This window comes from Canis lupus, chromosome 8 (genome assembly GCF_003254725.2).
Source record: "Canis lupus dingo isolate Sandy chromosome 8, ASM325472v2, whole genome shotgun sequence".
In the NCBI taxonomy this organism is placed as follows: Eukaryota; Metazoa; Chordata; class Mammalia; order Carnivora; family Canidae; genus Canis; species Canis lupus.
Window position 1 is genome coordinate 42,916,434 of NC_064250.1, and position 13,245 is coordinate 42,929,678.

At 45.7% G+C, this 13,245-nt stretch overlaps 1 long non-coding RNA gene across 1 annotated transcript; it reads right to left on the bottom strand.

The window, feature by feature from the left end:
• Window positions 1-249: 249 nt before the first annotated feature.
• On the bottom strand, window positions 250-9,060 carry LOC112657747 (uncharacterized). Its single transcript, XR_003135268.3, has 3 exons — window positions 7,487-9,060; window positions 5,929-6,146; window positions 250-3,824 (listed from the first exon to the last, which is right to left on the bottom strand). It is a non-coding gene; the product is annotated as an uncharacterized LOC112657747 (long non-coding RNA).
• Between the last annotated feature and the right edge of the window lie 4,185 nt (window positions 9,061-13,245).

Consider the following 13,245-nt stretch of genomic DNA (forward strand, 5'->3'; position numbering starts at 1 on the left):
GTAAGAGGGCTCGATGGTCATTAAGCCTTGAGCCCATGGGACGCCTGGGTGGTTCAGCGGTTTAGCACCTGCCTTCGGCCCAGAGCGTAACCCTGGTGACCCGGGATCGAGTCCCATGTCAGGTTCCCTGCACAGAGCCTGCTTCTCCCTCTGCTGCGTCTCTGCCTCTCTCTCATTTTGTGTCTCTCATGAATAAATAAATAAAATCTTAAAAAAAAAAAAAAGAAAAAGGCCTTGAGCCTGGCTTAAAAACATCCTTCTCAGGCTGCTTCTCTCTACCACCAATGAATGACAAGAGGGTTTGAGTCTTCTGAAACAGTACTTCTCAATATTGAATATAAGGAAGTTCCTCTATAAAGGATACAAATTCTCACAAAGTTAATTTTTGTTTTAATGTTGCTCAAATGCTTACAAACATAAAACTAGATACAAACTTCTTAAGGTTTTAGATTTAAGATTAAAGTCAAAACAAGCTTACAAATTCCTGTCTAAAAGAAACTATAAAACCAGTAAGACTCAAATTAGCTACCTTAATTTAAATGTGACTGTTGCTATTTGTCGAAATGAAACTGCTACTCCCAGCGTGACTGAAGTTCTGACTGTGATAGAGCAGGTGGTTCCTCGCGTTCAGGACGCCTGCATTACCATGTGCCAGCCGATGACTCAGTTCTCCTACTACTTTCTCTATTTGAACCACTGCATCAGGGCACCATTTAACCTTCACTTGGTGGGAACACACTGTAATGCGTTAAGTTCCCCTCTGCTGTGTTCTAATTAGCACTCAACAATTAAAGGTTTCTTTTCTTTTTCTTTTCTTTCTTTTTTTTTTTTTTTTTTGAGTTCTTTTTAATATTTTTGCCGACAGGATCCTTCTCTCAAGTTTCAATATCCTGGGGGAGGGATAGGCAAAATAGGTGAAGGGGAGGAAGAGGTCCACACTCTCAGTTATAAAATAAATAAATCACAGGATAGGGAATATGTGTGATGACAGATGCTAGCTACACTTATTGTGGTGAGTATATTGTAATGTTTATAATTGTTGAGTCCCTATGTCATATACCTTAAACTAATATAATGTTATATGTAAACTGTACTTCAATTAAAAATTTTTTTTTATAATTTTGGGGTGCCCAGCTGGCTCACTCCATAGAGTGTACTACTCTTGCTCTCAGAGTCCCACGTTGAGGGTAGTCTACTTTAAAAAAAATTTTTTTAGTCTAAAAAAAGTTTCAATACCCTTATCTATAAGAGAAGAAATATCACCAGGGTGCCTTGGTGGCTCAGTTGGTTAAGTATCTGACTCTTGATTTTGGATCAGGTCATGATCCCACAGGTCATGGGTTGGAGCCCCACTTCAGGCTCCATGCTCAACAAGGAGTCTGCTTGAAATTCTTCCTCTGCACCACCACACACCCCTTGCCCTCACCTGTGCGCACACACACACTCTCTCTCTCAAATCAATCAATCTTAAAAAGAGAGAGAGGAGAATCACCTTGATTCTGTCTACTTTACAGAATGACTGGGAACATACATTCATTCATCCATCATTATTTATTGAGTACCCAGTATGTGCCACACAATGTTCTAGGCACACAGGGTATAGCAGTGACCAAAATGGACAAAAATCCCTGCCCTGTGGAGGTGACATTCCAATATGGGAGACTGATAATAAGATAAATGATGAAAATAGTATGATAGTATTAAGAAAAAAATAATAAAGCAGGGAAGGGAATAGTGGATGGAGATCTGCTATGCGGGTTTTTGACATCACCAAGGTGATGTCACCAACAGGGTGTCCAATAACTGAACTCCATTCCATCACTGTCTACCCGGTGCCAGCATTGAGCCCCACTGGTTAAGTACCCCTATCTGCAAGATTTCAGATGCTAATCACAAGTCTAGGATGTCACCTCCACTTTGGACTGACTGGCTATAGACCCCAGGTTCCCACAGCCCCCTCCATGGGTTCGATTAATTTACCAGAGTGGCTCACAAAATTCAAAGAAATGCTTTACTTATGAGAAGACTGGTTTATTATAAAAGGATATTATTCAGAACAGCCAGATGGAAGAGATGCCTATGGGGACAGGGTGCCACTCTCCTAGGTTCTCCACATGTTCACCAACCCAGAAGCTTCCCAAAGCCCATCCTTTTTTTGGGTGTTTATAGAGGATTCATTACACAGGCATGACAGATTAAATCATTGCCCACTGTAATTGATCCAACCTCCCATCCCTCTCCTCTCCTTGAAGGTCAGGGAGATGGGACTGAATGTTCTAACCCTTCCATTACATACTTAGCTCTCCTGCAACCAGTGCCACCAATGCTTTCCAAAAGTCACCTTATTAACATAAACTCAGGTGTTAAGAGGGTTCTTCTTATCACATAGGAAATTCCAAGGGTTTTAGGAGATTTGCCCCCAGAAATGGGCACAAAGACCAAATATTTCTTGTTATAAGTCACAAGATTAGGGGCACATGATAGCTGGCTCAGATGGCTAATGTCTGCCTTTGGTTCAGGTCATGATCTCAAGGTCCCAGGATTGAGTCCCACATCAAGTTCCCTGCTCAGTGGGGAGTCTGCTTCTCCCTCCGCTTCTGCTTCTCCCCCCACACCCCACTTGTGCTTTCTCTCTCTCTCTCTTACTTTCTCAAATAAATAAAATTTAAAAAAAATAATAAGTCACAATATCTGGGCACCTACATGGCTCAGTCAGAAAAGCATGTGACTCTTGATTTCAGGGTCATGAATTCAAGCCCCACACTGGGTATAGAGATTATTTAAAATTAAAAAAAAAAAAAAAAAAAACTGCTGAGTGAAGTAAGTCAATCGGAGAAGGACAAACATTATATGTTCTCATTCATGTGGGGAATATAAATAATAGTGAAAGGGAACATAAGGGAAGGGAGAAGAAATGTGTGGGAAATATCAGAAAGGGAGACAGAACGTAAAGACTGCTAACTCTGGGAAACGAACTAGGGGTGGTGGAAGGGGAGGAGGGCGGGGGGTGGGAGTGATTGGGTGATGGGTACTGGGGGTTATTCTGTATGTTGGTAAATTGAACACCAATAAAAAAAAAACTTTTAAAAATTGCAATATCTTTTTTTTTTTAAGATTTTATTTATTTATTCATGAGAGACACACACACAGAGAGAGAGGTAGAGACACAGGCAGAGGGAGAAGCAGGCTCCATGCAGGGAGCCTGACGTGGGACTCAATCCTGGGTTTCCAGGATCACGCCCTGGACCGAAAGCGGTGCTAAACCGCTGAGCCACCCGGGCTGCCCAAAAACTGCAATATCTTAATGGAGAAGTAGAGGGATGTTACATTTTAAGAATGGCATGTTTAGGGCAAGTTTCACTGAGTAGGAAACATTTAAGACCTACATGGGATGGAGGAAGCTAAAGCATTTGAGGAACAGCCAGGAGAAGGTCAGGTGTCCAATGTGGAATAACACACAGCAGACACAAACACACATACACACACACACACACACAGAAAAGTACAATGCAAATATGGGTATAATAGATACCCATTGTTTCACTGCCCAGCAACCATTTCCCCTCCTGGCAACTGGACTATGATTTTCCTCTAGGGAGGCACCTCCCCTGCCCCAGGCCCCATCCTGCTGGTAAGGTGGCCCCACCCGTAACTACCAGGAATGGCCAGGGGACCCAATCAGAAAGAGTGACACACAATGGGACTTTTGCTGTCACCCTTGGGAGAGGGACACACACCATCTTTTCCCCACCTCCCTACCCCCAGGAGATCCGAGCAGTGAAGATGATAGGAGCCTGGAGTTTTCAGGAGCCACCACATGGAACCTGAGAAAAAAGCCAGTGTTGAGAAAGACAGATCTAAGGGGTGAAAAGAAACTGAATCCAGGAGACCTATTTTGATCCCGTGTATCAAATTGTAACTACTTTAGAACTTCTCAGTTCATGTGTACCAATTCACTCCCTGCTTTGTTTTGTTGCATAACTTAGTATATTAATTATCTTTTGCTGCACAATAAATTACTGCAAAATGTGGTGGCTGAAAAGAATATCTTTTATCTCACACTTTCTGTAGGTCGGGGATTTGAGAGTCCTCTAAGCTGAATGGTTCTGGTTCAGAGTCTCTTATAGGATTTCAGTCTGGGTATTAGCAAGGACTCTTAGGGTCTGATTGGGCCTGAAGGATGTGCTTTCACAGTGGCTTGCCCTGTGGCTGGTGGCAGGAGCCCTCAGCTCCATGTCATGTGGGCTTTCTAGGGGCTGAATGTCTGCACAATATGGCAGCTGACCTCCCCCAGGATGAGATGTCCAGGGCAAGTGAGGCGTGCCTTTTATGAACTAGTCTCTGAAGTGTGCATTGTCACTTCCACTTACTCTATTTGTGAGGAGTTACTACGTCAAGCCTACACTTAAAGGGAGGTGAATCGGGCCCCTCCTCTCAAAGGAAGGAAGATCAAAGAATTGGTGGACCCAGCTGAAAACCACCACACCTAGGTCGATTTTGGTTTTGTCACTTGCAACCAATAGAGCTCTGACAATTATTCAGGAGTTTATTACTATTGTATTATTGCTATTACAAAATGGCTCTTGGCAAAACAAAAAACCAGCAGTCAATAAAATGCTAACAAAATATATCTTATAAATGCCAATTTGATCCTGTACTATGTAAGCTCAAAAAACTCCAATGGCCCTCATTGTCCAAAAGTTCAAATTTCTTTACCTGGAGCACGTGGCCCACCAGCTTGTTCCCAGAGAGCTCTCTCTACCCCTCTCCCACAAACTCCCTGCTTCTGACTCTTCAGACTGCTGGCTCCTCTCTGGATCTGCCATATTTCTGCATCTCCATGCCTTGTCCATGCCACTCTAACTTCTCCCTGTAAGGCTCTGCTCAAAACTCAATTCAAATGTTACCTCTCCTGTGAAGATGCTCTGACTTCACTCCAAAATTGAAGATACTACTTTATTGATGGTAACTGATCATTATGCCCTTCATATTTATGATGTCCAAATCATAAATCCATAACCCTGAATTTATGTGCTTTCTGTATTATCCCAGTATACAAGTAAGAAGATTCAGGCCCCTCTAAATAGGTGGAGGCCCTCTAAATAGGTGGAGGAACTTGCTCGTGGTCATCCAGCTGGCAAGCAGCAGGGTAACCAGGGTACCCCCTGGTTAGTTAGGCATTCCTTCCTCTGCTCCCAACACTGTGTTCATGTGCATATAGTTATTGATGAATCTGGCTCCCTGAGAGACCAAGAACTTCTCCAGGGCCAGGCCCTCGTCTTATTTAGCCACCTTTCATGGAGCACTCACTGTATGTGTTAGGCACAGGGATTAATGTTGCCCATTTTGCAGATGAGGAAATCAAGGCTCAGAAGGATTAAATGACCAAGGTCTGACTCCGAACTCCATGCCCTCATCCTCCACGTGCTAGCAGTGCAAGAGACCTAGTAGGTGCTCAATATGCTTTTGTCAGAAGGCCTGACGGGAGTGAATGAGAGTTGGGTGGCCCCAGGTTCCCCATTCCCCACCATGTCCAGCTGGAGGCTTCAAGGCTGCTGTTTACCTGCCTCTGGTGGGGTGGTGGGGGCAAGGGGAGCTGCAGACAGGTGGAGTGGAGATACTCTGGGCCAGAAGCCAAGGGCCCTAGCTTCTGGTCCTGGCTCAGCCTCCATCTCACTATGTGACCTTGGGCAGGTCTCAATGCCAGGTGGGTTTGAGATGACTCCAGATAAAAGGGGCAGCCCAGACCCCTGTGGCTGTAGCAGCTGCTCAGGAGGCTGGAGCCTGCAGCCTCTCTACAGCAGGCATGTTCTAGTGACCAAGGCAAGCCTCTGCCCTGAACAGGGCGATTGCCCACTCCCTGTCAGGACCTCACCCCCGAGTCCTCATAAAAGAAGCGGAGATGAGCTTTCACTCCTTGTGCCTTACCTTGAGTGGGCTCAGGTTAAAGTTTAGCCACTGTCCTCGCCTGGGACACACAGGAGATTAACTCCATCTGGAGTTTCTCACAGGTCTCTTGGCCGGCCAGCTGAAACGTGTCTGGATCGACAACAAACTTCATCAGCTCATTTCCGCCTCCAACCCTCACTAAATGGATTAGGCAACAGGAGCCCCAGGGTTGACCTTTGCAGCATCCATTGTCATGGCTGTTATTGCAGACAGAAATAATAGCCAGGATAATAATTCGTGGTTAATGGTCCTTTAACCAGAGGGCTAGAGAGCTCTGGGAACATTACTTCATGGCCCTCTTGGCACGCCCTCCACAAGCCTTTTCTTCTATCCCAATTTCATGATCCCGCCTTCTGGAAAGCCGTCCTCCACATTCCCTAACTGCATTGTGGTACAGCTGATCACCCTGCCCCCTGGTTCCCGTCTTGAGAAGCCTCACTGAGGCCTCACCGAGAACACCGCCAGGCCTGGGAGATCTTGTCTCCCACCTAGGTCAACTGTCTGAGCAACCCCCTCCACCGACCTGTTTCTCTGTATGTTCAGAAGGAAGAAGAATTGATGTGTCAAAGTGTTTTTGGATAGAGATAGGCAAATAGAATCTTGTGGTTGGTATCTGGCTTGCCGTGGTTATTGGTACCCCCTGTTTCTGGTTGGCCAGAGGCTGAGTTATCTGCAAGTACAAGCTGTTCTTACAGAATGATTACCATATTGTGCATATAAATTTGGCTGTTGGGTGTTACTATTGGTTTCTTTCCTCTCCTTTGTTCTTCCTTTCTTTCCTTCCTTTCTACCATTTTAAAGTCAGAATACATTTGCGGTAGCACAAAAATTATCCGGCCTATAGCCAAGAAGAAGCTAAGCTACCCCCTAGATTTTGCGAAAACACAGCAGGTCAAAATGTATGGGCCGGTCAAACACCTTTCCTTGAGTTGTTTTGGAAATAAACCTGCAGGCAGGAGGAGATTATCTGGAGTGAGAAAGGAATGTGTAAAGAGGTGGGGAAAGAAATGGAGATTAGGCACAGTCTCCAGGAAATATAGCCTCCTCTCCAAAACAATGATGTGGCTTGACAACCAAATGGAATCATGTGGGTCCTGAAATATTTCCAACTGTTTAAAAAGGAAGTAACTGCAGAACCAGCGAAGACCAGCAAGTGTGTTTTAACTCCCCCAGGAATATCTTGCCTATGAAAGAAGCAGGGAAGAATCACAGATCCTAGATCCAGGCACAGTGGTGGCCCAGGTGGGCCAGCTGTCTAGGCAGAGCTTCCACCTAGACAAGGTGAGCGGGATGTATAGACATGGGGTGAGGGGGGGCAGGAGGAGAGCAGAACTGGAGTGAGTGGGATCAAGATGGTGCTGCTAGAGGGCAGGGCAGTGTACACCTGAGTGGGTGGTGGTGACCCTTTTTTCCGTCTGTAAAATGGGAATATTAGGAACATCTGTGAGGCAAGGTACATTGGTCAGGGTCTCCAGAGAAACAGAACCAGTAGGATGTATATATAGAGAAAGAGATTTATTATAAGGAATTAGCTCACCTGATTATAGAGATGGGCAAGTCCCAGGATCCACAGGGTAAGTTGGTAAGCTGGAGACTCAGGAGAGGCAGCAGGGTAATTCTAGTGTGAGTCTGAATGTCTGAGAAGCAGGAGAGCCTATATTGTAGTTCCAGTGCTAAGGCTGACAGGTTCAGGACCCAGAAAAAGCCAGTGTTTCTGTTCAGTTCAAGTCCAAAGGCAGGAAAAAAGCAGACATGCCAATTCAAAGGCCATCCGACAAGAAGAATTCTCCCTTAGTTGGGGGAGGGTCAGCTTTTTGCTCTATTCAGACCTTCAACTGATTAGTTGAGGCCCAGCCACATTAAGGAGAGCAGTCTGCTTCACTCAGTCTACTGATGGATGGATGGATGGATGGATGGATGGATGGATTTTAAAGATTTTATTTATTTATTCATGAGAGACACAGAGAGAGAAAGGCAGAGACACAGGCAGAGGGAGAAGCAGGCTCCACGCAGGGAGCCCGACGTGGGACTTGATCCCGGGTCTCCAGATCACGCCCTGAACCAAAGGCAGACGCCCAACTGCTGAGCCACGCAGGCATCCCCAGTCTACTGATTTAGATGTTGATCTCATCCAGAAGCACCCAGCATAATGTATGACCAAATATACAGGCGTCCATGGCTCAATCAAGGAGACCCATAAAATCAACTATCATACAAGGTTATTTTGATGGCAGATCACATGAAATCACTGTGTCTGTGGAAGCGGTTCATTTGTAATCATGTAAATAGCTGGTTGGCATTTGATTAATCACTACACCCATCCCTTGCTCTTGGCCTGAAATTCCCTCCTGTTGTTTCCAAGTCTTTGACTTGAGGGAAGGGAGTTGAGACAGCCATGGAAGGGAAATGGACAAGTAGTAGCAGCCAGATAGAGGTTTCTGTTAGCAGCAGAGAGCTGGGGCCAGACATCTTGGGAAATTTGTGGCTTAAGAAAGAAAGACTGCTGGAGAGGCTGAAATACGGGGCTACAGAGAGAGGGACCAAGGAGGCAAGGCTTGGTTAGTGGGCAGACTCCCAGAGGAGCCGCAGTAGAGGCAACCCCAGCCCACCCCTGCCTCAGTTCACTTAGGCCTGTTATTCCTATTAGTCTCAGGGCCAGCACCAGGAAGCCGGTCCTTCCTCATGTCCCCAGCTCAAGGTTATGGGTACTGAAGCTACACTCAATCCCTGTAAGGTGAGGTTAAATTAAATTAGGTAAGGTCTCAAAATCTTCTCAGATGAAAGGGAGCAATAGAGGTAAACCTCGCTCCATAGCTTCCTTTGACCCTCAGGATTCTGGAGGTGGGGAGGAGTGCCTGCCAGCCTTCATCCGTAGGAGGTAAGATCTCACCGGAAAGGTGGATTTCTTACCCTGTTACAATAGAGCTTACATCATAGTTCTAGAGGAATGCACTTCTAATAATTCAGGGCAATCAAGAGAAATGGTTCTGGACCCAACTCATGTCACTAAGGCTACAACCTCACATGGGGGCTAAGCAGAGTCAGAACCCAGAAGTACCTGTGCATTATCTGCATCCAGCTTTGCAGCATTCCAGACAGCACATCCCACACAGAGGCCTTTGAACAAGGAATTAGACATTGTCAGGGGTGATGAGCACCATCTTCAGAACGGGACACACTGCAGAGATTGTTTCTCCCTTGTGCCTGCTGGGAGTCCAAGCTCAGGGAACCCTTGCAGGTCAAGAAGGGTGGGCATGTCCAGAGAAAGCAAGGGCCAGTTGGGTGGTGACTTGATGCTCAACTCTGGGGCATGGTTCCTGTGAAACCTTGGACTAGACACTGAGCTGTTCTGGGTTTAAATTCTCTCTTCTTAACTCAGTGTTTCTCAAGCCTATGTTAAAGTCACTTGATAAACTTCAAAAAAACAACTATGCTTTTATCCCTCAGGCTGTTGGATTAAGCTGGACTCTCCAGTGTAGGTCAGAGATGTCCCAGGTGATTCTCATGTACATGTCCATATTTTCTAATTCACTGCTTCTAATCTGCCTGGGTTGCAACCAGATAACCAAGCTTGTTAGTACAGAGTAGGGCATGGAGAGTGCTGGTGATGAGGCTGAGTCTTTGTGGCTCCAGGATTCAAACTAGAGCCACAGGAGCAAATTACAAGGAGGCAGATTTGGGTTCAGATGAGAAAGAAATTTCTAACCATTCCTGAAACAACTTTTCTGGAATTGCCTTCATGACCTAGATTATGAACCCCACAAGACGATGAGTCTTATGTAAATTTATACTGAACACGTCTAATTTTGCCAAGTTGGATAAATTATATAGTAGACTTTGCTCCAAAGAGCTTTTGGCTGTTTCAAAAAAATTAAGTCCATTCTCAAGAGTAATCGAAGTGCCACATCCTGCAAGTTCCTTAACCTCTCTGAATGTCCCTGGCTTCCTCAAGAAGACCACTGAGATGAGTGGCCGCATGCCTCAGGGTGGTGAGATTTCAATAACCTAATGAAAGAATGTGAAAGTTCCTGATTCCTGGGGCTGAACCTGAGTGAAAGTGAATCCTCACACAATCAGTGAGGATCTGAAAAGACAGCATACATTCCGGGCAGCCCAGGTGGCTCAGCGGTTTAGCTCTGCCTTCGGCCTGGGGCGTAATCCGGGAGACCCGGATCAGTACACATCAGGTTCCCTGCATGGAGCCTGCTTCTCCCTCTACCTGTGTCTCTGCTTCTCTCTCTGTGTGTCTCTCATGAATAAATAAATAAAATCCTTAAAAAAAAAAAAAAAAAAGAACAGCATACATTCCAAGTTTTCAACATCATTCTAACCTTTGGAGTGGAGAACTTTGGGCCATGGTTTGACTCCCAGCTTCACTACCTAGTGGTCACATGACCTGATCTCTCTTAACCTTAGTTTTCTCATGTGGTAATGGGATCGTGAGGGTCAAATGAGAAATACCCATAAGGTTTTTAGCACAGAACCTAACATTTGGTAAATGCTTCATAAATGTTGATACTTTGCTATTATATCACCTTGGATATAAATCTGTAACCCACCTAGGTTACCATGTTGAAGGGAACGACACTCACTTGGATGTGTAGGTCTGGAAGGTTCATTATGAAGGCAGTCCCACCACTCTGTGGTCATAGCTCATGGATGGGCTTGTTGACTTCCATTCAAATTCAAGTCTCAGGTCCTTGGCTCAGGAGCTCCACTCCCATAGAGCACGTCTGAGCGTGAGAACAGAAGCCAAGACAAGTGTTTTCTTTGGAACAAAGAAGGGACAAGGATGGATTTCTGGAGGTGTTCGCCATTTTAGAGCAGAGTCATCTGTTTCTCATAAGATGGAGTGCAGACAGTGGAATACATCTTTCTGACCTCTCTAGGATAGCTCATTACTTGTCTGGCCACAGCTCCTATGGGTCAGGAGAGTGGCCAAAATAGGACCAGGCCCTACCATAGCCAGGACCCGACTTTGAAAATAGACTTGAGTTTCTTCTGAGTCTTTAAAGTTTCAGCTAAAAGCATTTCTGAGTTGTTCCCATCCTCTTCTCCATAACTAGACGTGGAGGTGGGGGTGGATCTCAGTGGGGAAGGTATCCAGGTGAGCAATCCTGAATCATTGACTTTGGGAAATCCTGCCATTGCACTGATTTAAATTCCTAAGAGTGTTTTAACCTCTCTTGTCCCTCACTGTGGGATTCAAGAAATTGCTGTCCTGAGGCACCTGAAAGTATCAGTCCAGTTGCAGGAGCCACCAGGCAGAGCCACACCCCGGACAAACCCAGCCACCATTAACAAGGGAAAGGTGCTTTACCTGCTGGGCTTTGGTTTCTCCCCATTGAACTCTCAGGCTCATGTTCTGCTCCTTGCACCACCCTTTCATTAAAACTTTCCTCTTTGAAAAAAGAAAAAAGGTACTTGCAGCTCAGAGGTTTGTTTTCATTTTATTTAAATTAAATATAAAATTAAAAATAAAAATTATGCTGTTGTTAGTAGTGTCAAGACATAAACTAAACTAAGTGAGGCACAGAGGCCCTACAGATGCCTATTTCTTCCCTGTCCCACAGGGGACAGTTCATGGTAAATGAGGAAGGCTCCCTCCCCACCCTACCCCTACCTACTCAGTTCCTGCCCCACCCCCCCACCCCCCCACCCCCCACTCCCCCCACCCCCCACTCCCCCCACCCCTGCAAGATGGCAGCAGCTGGTGGTGGTGGTGGGGAGGAAGTGCAGCTGCCACAGCTTGTTGCAAGTGGAAGGTGGACATCAGAAGCTGTCAGTACCACATCTCTCAACAACCCCAAATTACCACCGCACGATTTACATGGAAGGAACCAGGAAGTTGGAGAGACAGAACTCATGATACCTGCTGTTTAGTAAGGACTGTGAACCTACTTCCATAAGGAGCTATTGACTCACTGTTAACCCCCACCATGCTCAGGAAGGTCTGGTCAGGTGGCCTGGTTTCCCTTTGCCAAGAAAGAGCATCTTGCTAGGGAAGGGCAAGAAGCAAACACTTAGTGAGCTCTTTCCGTGAGCCAATGTTGAGCTTAGAATCTGACACCCATTCTCTCATTCCATCTTTACTACAACCAGGTTGAATAGGTGTCATTCCCCTAGAGGAGGGGAAGTTTAGTCTCAGTTTATGTGTTAGGCTAGGCTAGACTGTGCTGTAGCAACAATCTCAAGCATCTCCGGGGTTTTATGCAGTTAGAGTGCATTTCCTACTCATGCAGCAGCCTTCCGTGTGGTCACTCAGTGATCCTGGCTACTTTGACCTTGGAGCACACCGTGTCAACACAAGGCCTCCTGTACAATTGTGCCGTGGCAGGACAGGAGAGAGTCTGGACAACCAGGCATGTGTTGTTCACTCAGCTTGGAAGTGAGCTTTCTCGGTCACTTCATTTGCCAGAACCGGTCCCATGGCCCCACAGAACTGCAAGAGGGCTGAGTCTTCCATGCTCTGGGAAGGGGAGAAGGCCTGGATATTGGTGAACAGAGAGTCCGTTGACCATAGGGACATTTAATGGCTTGCAGGCAGCAAATGGCAGAACAAAGGTGTAAACTGCCCCACAGCTCAAGACAACTGAAGCAGGGAGGTGAAAAGACTTGACATGCTCAGAGCTAGTCACTGAAGTACTCAGATAGTTCTTCCAAAGCCTAATCTGAAGCTCTTCCCAACACATACAACTCTCTGTAAAAGACCACTCTTTCCCCCAAATTATCTCCTCTCTACCCACTCACTAATGCCTCAGATCCCACTATCAGAACATGGTGTCTTCATGGGGCCCTTCTCCAGAGGAGGTCATCATCAATGCATACAAAACCATTGAAGTGTCACATTGTGTAGCCTTAGGATTAAGAACATTCTGGACAGAATTAAGAGAATGGAGACCTCAGGGTGAATGGGGGAGTCCAGGAAGGCAGTACTAAGAAGCCACTGGCAGGAATCCATCCCCAATGAAAATTCCTTCCCAATTCTGTTTCCTCCTTCATTCTATTCCATTGCATTTAAAAATCTATAGAAGGGCAACCTAGGTGGCTAGTTGGACTGGTTGGGAGTCCAACTCTTGATTTCAGCTCAGGTCATGATCTCAGGGTCCTGGGATAGAGCCCAGATTGGGCTCCCTGCTTGACATGGAGTCTGCTCGTCCCTCTTTTAAATAAATAAATAAAATCTAAAAAAAAAAAAAAAAAAGAAAGAAAAAGATTCTCTCTCTCTCTCCCTCTCCTTCCACCTCCCTCAAATAAATAAATATTTTTAAAAATATTTTATTTATTTATTCATGA